At 46.2% G+C, this 10,824-nt stretch overlaps 1 protein-coding gene across 1 annotated transcript in view; it reads left to right on the top strand.

Moving 5' to 3' along the window:
- The first annotated feature begins 755 nt into the window (after positions 1–755).
- ZBTB7B (zinc finger and BTB domain containing 7B) overlaps positions 756–10,824 on the top strand; it is an 83,753-nt gene continuing 73,684 nt past the window's right edge. Inside the window, exon 1 of the mRNA XM_073669097.1 lies at positions 756–1,235. The gene's annotated coding sequence lies outside the window, so the exon portion shown is untranslated. The remainder of the gene's footprint in view (positions 1,236–10,824) is intronic.

The following is a 10,824-nucleotide window of genomic DNA, read 5'->3' as shown; positions in this document are numbered from 1 at the left end:
TCCTGTCCCGGGTTGGGGGGGTGCAGAGGGTCCTGTCCCATGTTGGGGGGTGTGTGCAGAGGGTCCTGTCCCATGTCAGGGGGGGTGTGCAGAGGGTCCTGTCCCATGTAAGGTGGGGGGGTGCAGAGAGTCCTCTCCTATGTGGGGGGTTCCTCTCCTCTGGCTGTCTTCTACCGGGGGACCCCCCCCACCACCACTTGAGTGCTCGGCGCCCCTGTAGTGGGTGACCCTCGGACCCTCACCCTCAGTGTTGGCGGGGGAGGGGCTGTTGTCTGCTATCTGCTGGTGGGAGGCGGGGGGGTTTCGAGCCCCTGGATGGGAGCGGCACGTCAATCTGACCAAAGTCCTTGAAGCTGCGACCATAAAACAGGGCGCCCCGCCCGCCCGCAGAGCTGCTCCCGTCAGGTGGGGGAGGGGGTATGTGCACACCTGGTACTGGCGCCCCCCAGTGGTGACCCTGAGAAGTGGGGCTTTATTAACCCTTCCATGCCCAGACAGTGAGGGCCTCTGTGGTCCCAGCACTGTGGGTGCCCCCGGGTATGGGTGAGTGAGTGCCCGCTGTTTGGCATCATGTGACTCAGGTGGCGCTCTTGGTCTGGCAGGGATGGGGTTAAGCCAGGTTACGCAGCACCTGAGCTGTGCCTGGGCCCCTGCCAGCTGGCGCCTCCCCAGGACCCGTTCAATACGCTCTGCCTGCTTGGCATTTTTCACAGCTTTGAATGAAGGGCGTTCCCCAGATCTGGTGGCCCTTTCTCGCCCAGGGCAGGTTCTGGTCATTAAGATTCCTGCCCGGTGACTCGGGGACGGAGCCCTGCACCCGTCACACCAGTTCTACAGGAGCCTCCCTGACCCAGATGCTGGCAGTGTCATGTTGGTGGCATCTGGGGGCCTCAGCGACTCCTGGGGAGATGGCACAGGATGTAACGCGTAGGCCGGAGCCTCTTACCGGCCGGCTGCCATGTTGTCTGCCCCTGGGGCGCAGGACTGAGGACAGGCAGGAGGCACTAGGTTCTCCGCACGCTGCAGGCGCCGCCCCTCCACCCCCACTCACCCCAACATCAAAGGGGGAGCAGCGCGTCCTCCTGTCTCACTGCTGGGAAGTCTGTGGGCGGACGCCTGTATGTCAGGAGCATTTTTGGGGTTACACGAACCTGTCGTTTTTGTCTCATTGACAGTGATCGGGGAGGTGAGGAGCTCGTGGCTGCCGGGACGTGTGGACGAGGCGCTCACCACAGGTACCAGGCGGAGTCCTTCCTGCCTTACATGTGTCAGGACGCCATGTTATGGCCGCCGGATGACGCTCTGGCGCATTTATCATTTTGTGACGCTCCTGTGGTTTGTGCAGCGGATCCATGTTTGATAGCACAGTTTGCCGCGGTGGTGTGTACAGAATGACGCAGTGTGTACGGTGTGCTACTGGGCCTGTTGTGCATGTCGGTGCTGCCCGGGTCGCCGGTGTCCTCTGTCGTTTATACTGATGGTTTTTGTGCTGTAGGGGTTCTCGAGTCAGAGATGTGTTGTACAACATATACCCTTTGTAATGAGAGTATCCTGATTACTACTCGCTGTAGTGAGAGGATTCTGGTTATTACGCTGTGTATACCCGGTGTAGTGAGAGGATTCTGGTTATTACGCGGTGTATACCCGGTGTAGTGAGAGAATTCTGGTTATTACGCTGTGTATACCCGGTGTAGTGAGAGAATTCTGGTTATTACATTGTGTATACCCGGTGTAGTGAGAGAATTCTGGTTATTACACTGTGTATACCCGGTGTAGTGAGAGAATTCTGGTTATTACGCTGTGTATACCCAGTGTAGTGAGAGAATTCTGGTTATTACGCGGTATATACCCGATGTAGTGAGAGAATTCTGGTTATTACGCTGTGTATACCTGGTGTAGTGAGAGAATTCTGGTTATTACGCTGTGTATACCCGGTGTAGTGAGAGGATTCTGGTTATTACGCTGTGTATACCCAGTGTAGTGAGAGAATTCTGGTTATTATGCGGTGTATACCCGGTGTAGTGAGAGAATTCTGGTTATTACGCTGTGTATACCCGGTGTAGTGAGAGAATTCTGGTTATTACGCTGTGTATACCCAGTGTAGTGAGAGAATTCTGGTTATTACGCGGTATATACCCGATGTAGTGAGAGAATTCTGGTTATTACGCTGTGTATACCTGGTGTAGTGAGAGAATTCTGGTTATTACGCTGTGTATACCCGGTGTAGTGAGAGGATTCTGGTTATTACGCGGTGTATACCCGGTGTAGTGAGAGGATTCTGGTTATTACGCGGTGTATACCCGGTGTAGTGAGAGAATTCTGGTTATTACACTGTGTATACCCGATGTAGTGAGAGAATTCTGGTTATTACGCTGTGTATACCCAGTGTAGTGAGAGAATTCTGGTTATTACGCGGTATATACCCGATGTAGTGAGAGAATTCTGGTTATTACGCTGTGTATACCTGGTATAGTGAGAGAATTCTGGTTATTACGCTGTGTATACCCGGTGTAGTGAGAGAATTCTGGTTATTACGCGGTGTATACCCGGTGTAGTGAGAGGATTCTGGTTATTACACTGTGTATACCCGGTGTAGTGAGAGGATTCTGGTTATTACACTGTGTATACCCGGTGTAGTGAGAGGATTCTGGTTATTACACTGTGTATACCCGGTGTAGTGAGAGAATTCTGGTTATTACGCTGTGTATACCCGGTGTAGTGAGAGGATTCTGGTTATTGCGCAGTGTATACCTGGTGTAGTGAGAGGATTCTGGTTATTACGCGGTGTATACCCGGTGTAGTGAGAGAATTCTGGTTATTACGCGGTGTATACCCGGTGTAGTGAGAGAATTCTGGTTATTACGTTGTCTATACCCGGTGTAGTGAGAGAATTCTGGTTATTACGCAGTGTATACCCGGTGTAGTAAGAGGATTCTGGTTATTACGCTGTGTATACCCGGTGTAGTGAGAGAGTTCTGGTTATTACGCAGTGTATACCCGGTGTAGTGAGAGGATTCTGGTTATTACGCAGTGTATACCCGGTGTAGTGAGAGAATTCTGGTTATTACGTTGTGTATACCCGGTGTAGTGAGAGGATTCTGGTTATTACGCAGTGTATACCCGTTGTAGTGAGAGAATTCTGGTTATTACGTTGTCTATACCCGGTGTAGTGAGAGAATTCTGGTTATTACGCGGTGTATACCCGGTGTAGTGAGAGGATTCTGGTTATTGCGCTATGTATTCTCGGTGTAGTGAGAGGATTCTGGTTATTATGCGTTATATATCCGGTGTAGTGAGAGAATTCTGGTTATTACGCAGTGTATACCCGGTGTAGTGAGAGAAATCTGGTTATTACGCGGTATATACCCGGTGTAGTGAGAGAATTCTGGTTATTACACTGTGTATATCCGGTGTAGTGAGCGGATTCTGGTTATTACACTGTGTATAGCCGGTGTAGTGAGAGGAATCTGGTTATTACACTGTGTATATCCGGTGTAGTGAGCGGATTCTGGTTATTACACTGTGTATACCCGGTGTAGTGAGAGGATTCTGGTTATTACACTGTGTATACCCGGTGTAGTGAGAGGATTCTGGTTATTACGTTGTTTATACCCGGTGTAGTGAGAGAATTCTGGTTATTACGCGGTGTATATCCGGTGTAGTGAGAGAATTCTGGTTATTACGCTGTGTATATCCGGTGTAGTGAGAGAATTCTGGTTATTATGCGGTGTATACACGGTGTAGTGAGAGGATTCTGGTTATTACGTTGTGTATACCCGGTGTAGTGAGAGAATTCTGGTTATTACGCGGTGTATATCCGGTGTAGTGAGAGAATTCTGGTTATTACGCGGTGTATATCCGGTGTAGTGAGAGAATTCTGGTTATTACGCTGTGTATACCCGGTGTAGTGAGAGAATTCTGGTTATTACGCGGTGTATACCCGTTGTAGTGAGAGGATTCTGGTTATTACGCGGTATATACCCGGTGTAGTGAGAGAATTCTGGTTATTACGTTGTGTATACCCGGTGTAGTGAGAGAATTCTGGTTATTACGCTGTGTATACCCGGTGTAGTGAGAGGATTCTGGTTATTACACTGTGTATACCCGGTGTAGTGAGAGGATTCTGGTTATTACGTTGTGTATACCCGGTGTAGTGAGAGAATTCTGGTTATTACGCTGTGTATACCCGGTGTAGTGAGAGGATTCTGGTTATTACGCTGTGTATGCCCGGTGTAGTGAGAGAATTCTGGTTATTACGTTGTGTATACCCGGTGTAGTGAGAGAATTCTGGTTATTACGCTGTGTATACCCGGTGTAGTGACAGGATTCTGGTTATTACGCTGTGTATACCCGGTGTAGTGAGAGAATTCTGGTTATTACGCTGTGTATACCCGATGTAATGAGAGGATTCTGGTTATTACGCTGTGTATACCCGGTGTAGTGAGAGGATTCTGGTTATTACGCGGTATATACCCGGTGTAATGAGAGGATTCTGGTTATTACGCTGTGTATACCCTGTGTAGTGAGAGAATTCTGGTTATTACGCTGTGTATACCCGGTGTAGTGAGAGAATTCTGGTTATTACGCTGTGTATACCCGGTGTAGTGAGAGGATTCTGGTTATTACGCTGTGTATGCCCGGTGTAGTGAGAGAATTCTGGTTATTACGCTGTGTATACCCGGTGTAGTGAGAGAATTCTGGTTATTACGTTGTGTATACCCAGTGTAGTGAGAGAATTCTGGTTATTACACTGTGTATACCCGGTGTAGTGAGAGAATTCTGGTTATGACGCTGTATATATCCGGTGTAGTGAGAGGATTCTGGTTATTACTCTGTGTATACCCGGTGTAGTGAGAGAATTCTGTTTATTGCGCGGTGTATACCCGGTGTAGTGAGAGAATTCTGGTTATTACGCTGTGTACACCCGGTGTAGTGAGAGGATTCTGGTTATTACGCGGTGTATACCCGGTGTAGTGAGAGGATTCTGCTTATTACTCTGTGTATACCCTGTGTAGTGAGAGGATTCTGGTTATTACGTTGTGTATATCCGGTGTAGTGAGAGAATTCTGGTTATTACGCGGTATATACCCGGTGTAGTGAGAGAATTCTAGTTATTACGCTGTGTATACCCGGTGTAGTGAGAGGATTCTGGTTATTACTCTGTGTATACCCGGTGTAGTGAGAGAATTCTGGTTATTACGCTGTGTATACCCGGTGTAGTGAGAGGATTCTGGTTATTACTCTGTGTATACCCGGTGTAGTGAGAGAATTCTGGTTATTACGCTGTGTATACCCGGTGTAGTGAGAGAATTCTGGTTATTACGCGGTATATACCCGGTGTAGTGAGAGAATTCTAGTTATTACGCGGTGTATACCCGGTGTAGTGAGAGGATTCTGCTTATTACTCTGTGTATACCCGGTGAAGTGAGAGGATTCTAGTTATTACGCTGTATATATCCGGTGTAGTGAGAGGATTCTGGTTATTAAACTGTGTATACCCAGTGTAGTGAGAGAATTCTAGTTATTACGCTGTGTATACCCGGTGTAGTGAGAGAATTCTGGTTATTACGCTGTGTATACCCGGTGTAGTGAGAGGATTCTGGTTATTACGTTGTGTATACCCTGTGTAGTGAGAGAATTCTGGTTATTACACTGTGTATACCCGGTGTAGTGAGAGGATTCTGGTTATTACTCTGTGTATACCCGGTGTAGTGAGAGAATTCTGGTTATTACGCTGTGTATACCCGGTGTAGTGAGAGAATTCTGGTTATTACGCTGTGTATACCCGGTGTAGTGAGAGGATTCTGGTTATTACGCGGTATATACCCGGTGTAGTGAGAGGATTCTGGTTATTACGCTGTGTATGCCCGGTGTAGTGAGAGAATTCTGGTTATTACGCTGTGTATACCCGGTGTAGTGAGAGAATTCTGGTTATTACGCTGTGTATGCCCGGTGTAGTGACAGAATTCTGGTTATTACGCTGTACTTACCCGGTGTAGTGAGAGGATTCTGGTTATTACGCTGTGTATACCCGGTGTAGTGAGAGAATTCTGGTTATTACGTTGTGTATACCCGGTGTAGTGAGAGAATTCTGGTTATTACGCTGTGTATACCCGGTGTAGTGAGAGGATTCTGGTTATTACGCTGTGTATACCCGGTGTAGTGACAGAATTCTGGTTATTACGCTGTGTATACCCGGTGTAGTGAGAGGATTCTGGTTATTACGCGGTATATACCCGGTGTAGTGAGAGGATTCTGGTTATTACGCTGTGTATGCCCGGTGTAGTGACAGAATTCTGGTTATTACGCTGTGTATACCCGGTGTAGTGAGAGGATTCTGGTTATTACGCTGTGTATGCCCGGTGTAGTGAGAGAATTCTGGTTATTACGTTGTGTATACCCGGTGTAGTGAGAGAATTCTGGTTATTACGCTGTGTATACCCGGTGTAGTGAGAGGATTCTGGTTATTACGCTGTGTATACCCGGTGTAGTGACAGAATTCTGGTTATTACGCTGTGTATACCCGGTGTAGTGAGAGGATTCTGGTTATTACGCTGTGTATGCCCGGTGTAGTGAGAGAATTCTGGTTATTACGTTGTGTATACCTGGTGTAGTGAGAGAATTCTGGTTATTACGCTGTGTATACCCGGTGTAGTGAGAGGATTCTGGTTATTACGCTGTGTACACCCGGTGTAGTGAGAGGATTCTGGTTATTACGCGGTGTATACCCGGTGTAGTGAGAGGATTCTGCTTATTACTCTGTGTATACCTGGTGTAGTGAGAGAATTCTGGTTATTACACTGTGTATACCCGGTGTAGTGAGAGAATTCTGGTTATTACACTGTGTATACCCGGTGTAGTGAGAGAATTCTGGTTATTACGCTGTGTACACCCGGTGTAGTGAGAGGATTCTGGTTATTACACTGTGTATACCCGGTGTAGTGAGAGGATTCTGATTATTACTCTGTGTATACCCGGTGTAGTGAGAGAATTCTGGTTATTACACTGTGTATACCCGGTGTAGTGAGAGGATTCTGGTTATTACGTTGTGTATATCCGGTGTAGTGAGAGAATTCTGGTTATTACACTGTGTATACCCGGTGTAGTGAAAGAATTCTGGTTATTACGCGGTATATACCCGGTGTAGTGAGAGGATTCTGGTTATTACGCTGTGTATACCCTGTGTAGTGAGAGAATTCTGGTTATTACGCTGTGTATACCCGGTGTAGTGAGAGAATTCTGGTTATTACGCTGTGTATACCCGGTGTAGTGAGAGAATTCTGGTTATTACACTGTGTATACCCGGTGTAGTGAGAGAATTCTGGTTATTACACTGTGTATACCCGGTGTAGTGAGAGAATTCTGGTTATTACACTGTGTATACCCGGTGTAGTGAGAGGATTCTGGTTATTATGCGGTGTATACCCGGTGTAGTGAGAGGATTCTGCTTATTACTCTGTGTATACCCGGTGTAGTGAGAGGATTCTGGTTATTACGTTGTGTATATCCGGTGTAGTGAGAGAATTCTGGTTATTACACTGTGTATACCCGGTGTAGTGAGAGAATTCTGGTTATTACACTGTGTATACCCGGTGTAGTGAGAGGATTCTGGTTATTACGTTGTGTATACCCGGTGTAGTGAGAGAATTCTGGTTATTACACTGTGTATACCCGGTGTAGTGAGAGAATTCTGGTTATTACGCTGTGTATACCCGGTGTAGTGAGAGAATTCTGGTTATTACGCTATGTATACCCGGTGTAGTGAGAAGATTCTGGTTATTACGCGGTATATACCCGGTGTAGTGAGAGAATTCTGGTTATTACACTGTGTATTCCCGGTGTAGTGAGAGGATTCTGGTTATTGCGCTGTGTATTCCCGGTGTAGTGAGAGGATTCTGGTTATTGCGCTGTGTATTCCCGGTGTAGTGAGAGGATTCTGGTTATTGCGCTGTGTATTCCCGGTGTAGTGAGAGAATTCTGGTTATTACGCGGTGTATACCCGTTGTAGTGAGAGAATTGTGGTTATTACGCTGTATACCCTGTGTAGTGAGAGAATTCTGGTTATTATGCGGTGTATACCCGGTGTAGTGAGAGAATTCTGGTTATTACGCTGTGTATTCCCGGTGTAGTGAGAGAATTCTGGTTATTATGCGGTATATACCCGGTGTAGTGAGAGAATTGTGGTTATTACGCTGTATACCCTGTGTAGTGAGAGAATTATGGTTATTATGCGGTGTATACCCGGTGTAGTGAGAGAATTCTGGTTATTACGCTGTGTATACCTGGTGTAGTGAGAGAATTCTGGTTATTACGCGGTGTATACCCGGTGTAGTGAGAGAATTCTGGTTATTACGCTGTGTATATCCGGTGTAGTGAGAGAATTCTGGTTATTATGCGGTGTATACACGGTGTAGTGAGAGGATTCTGGTTATTACGTTGTGTATACCCGGTGTAGTGAGAGAATTCTGGTTATTACGCGGTGTATATCCGGTGTAGTGAGAGAATTCTGGTTATTACGCGGTGTATATCCGGTGTAGTGAGAGAATTCTGGTTATTACGCGGTGTATATCCGGTGTAGTGAGAGAATTCTGGTTATTACGCTGTGTATACCCGGTGTAGTGAGAGAATTCTGGTTATTACGCGGTGTATACCCGTTGTAGTGAGAGGATTCTGGTTATTACGCGGTATATACCCGGTGTAGTGAGAGAATTCTGGTTATTACGTTGTGTATACCCGGTGTAGTGAGAGAATTCTGGTTATTACACTGTGTATACCCGGTGTAGTGAGAGAATTCTGGTTATTGTGCGGTATATACCCGGTGTAGTGAGAGAATTCTGGTTATTACGCTGTGTATACCCGGTGTAGTGAGAGGATTCTGGTTATTACACTGTGTATACCCGGTGTAGTAAGAGGATTCTGGTTATTACGTTGTGTATACCCGGTGTAGTGAGAGAATTCTGGTTATTACGCTGTGTATACCCGGTGTAGTGAGAGGATTCTGGTTATTACGCTGTGTATGCCCGGTGTAGTGAGAGAATTCTGGTTATTACGTTGTGTATACCCGGTGTAGTGAGAGAATTCTGGTTATTACGCTGTGTATACCCGGTGTAGTGAGAGGATTCTGGTTATTACGCTGTGTATACCCGGTGTAGTGAGAGAATTCTGGTTATTACGCTGTGTATACCCGATGTAATGAGAGGATTCTGGTTATTACGCTGTGTATACCCGGTGTAGTGAGAGGATTCTGATTATTACGCGGTATATACCCGGTGTAATGAGAGGATTCTGGTTATTACGCTGTGTATACCCTGTGTAGTGAGAGAATTCTGGTTATTACGCTGTGTATACCCGGTGTAGTGAGAGAATTCTGGTTATTACGCTGTGTATACCCGGTGTAGTGAGAGGATTCTGGTTATTACGCTGTGTATGCCCGGTGTAGTGAGAGAATTCTGGGTATTACGCTGTGTATACCCGGTGTAGTGAGAGAATTCTGGTTATTACGTTGTGTATACCCGGTGTAGTGAGAGGATTCTGGTTATTACGCAGTGTATACCCGGTGTAGTGAGAGGATTCTGGTTATTACTCTGTGTATACCCGGTGTAGTGAGAGAATTCTGGTTATTACACTGTGTATACCCAGTGTAGTGAGAGAATTCTGGTTATTACACTGTGTATACCCGGTGTAGTGAGAGAATTCTGGTTATGACGCTGTATATATCCGGTGTAGTGAGAGGATTCTGGTTATTACGCGGTGTATATCCGGTGTAGTGAGAGAATTCTGGTTATGACGCTGTATATATCCGGTGTAGTGAGAGGATTCTGGTTATTGCTCTGTGTATACCCGGTGTAGTGAGAGAATTCTGTTTATTACGCGGTGTATACCCGGTGTAGTGAGAGAATTCTGGTTATTACGCTGTGTACACCCGGTGTAGTGAGAGGATTCTGGTTATTACGCGGTGTATACCCGGTGTAGTGAGAGGATTCTGCTTATTACTCTGTGTATACCCGGTGTAGTGAGAGGATTCTGGTTATTACTTTGTGTATATCCGGTGTAGTGAGAGAATTCTGGTTATTACGCGGTATATACCCGGTGTAGTGAGAGAATTCTAGTTATTACGCTGTGTATACCCGGTGTAGTGAGAGAATTCTGGTTATTACGCTGTGTATACCCGGTGTAGTGAGAGAATTCTGGTTATTACGCGGTATATACCCGGTGTAGTGAGAGAATTCTAGTTATTACGCGGTGTATACCCGGTGTAGTGAGAGGATTCTGCTTATTACGCTGTATATATCCGGTGTAGTGAGAGGATTCTGGTTATTACACTGTGTATACCCAGTGTAGTGAGAGAATTCTAGTTATTACACTGTGTATACCCGGTGTAGTGAGAGAATTCTGGTTATTACGCTGTGTATACCCGGTGTAGTGAGAGGATTCTGGTTATTACGCGGTATATACCCGGTGTAGTGAGAGAATTCTGGTTATTACGTTGTGTATACCCTGTGTAGTGAGAGAATTCTGGTTATTACACTGTGTATACCCGGTGTAGTGAGAGGATTCTGGTTATTACTCTGTGTATACCCGGTGTAGTGAGAGAATTCTGGTTATTACGCTGTGTATACCCGGTGTAGTGAGAGAATTCTGGTTATTACGCTGTGTATACCCGGTGTAGTGAGAGGATTCTGGTTATTACGCGGTATATACCCGGTGTAGTGAGAGGATTCTGGTTATTACGCTGTGTATGCCCGGTGTAGTGAGAGAATTCTGGTTATTACGCTGTGTATACCCGGTGTAGTGAGAGGATTCTGGTTATTACGCTGTGTATGC

This window comes from Phyllobates terribilis, unplaced genomic scaffold, assembly GCF_046119375.1.
Source record: "Phyllobates terribilis strain yellow unplaced genomic scaffold, ASM4611937v1 Scaffold_2288__1_contigs__length_146043, whole genome shotgun sequence".
NCBI lineage: Eukaryota > Metazoa > Chordata > Amphibia > Anura > Dendrobatidae > Phyllobates > Phyllobates terribilis.
The sequence above is the reverse complement of the archived record's forward strand: the minus strand, read 5'-3'. Positions and strand labels throughout refer to the sequence as shown.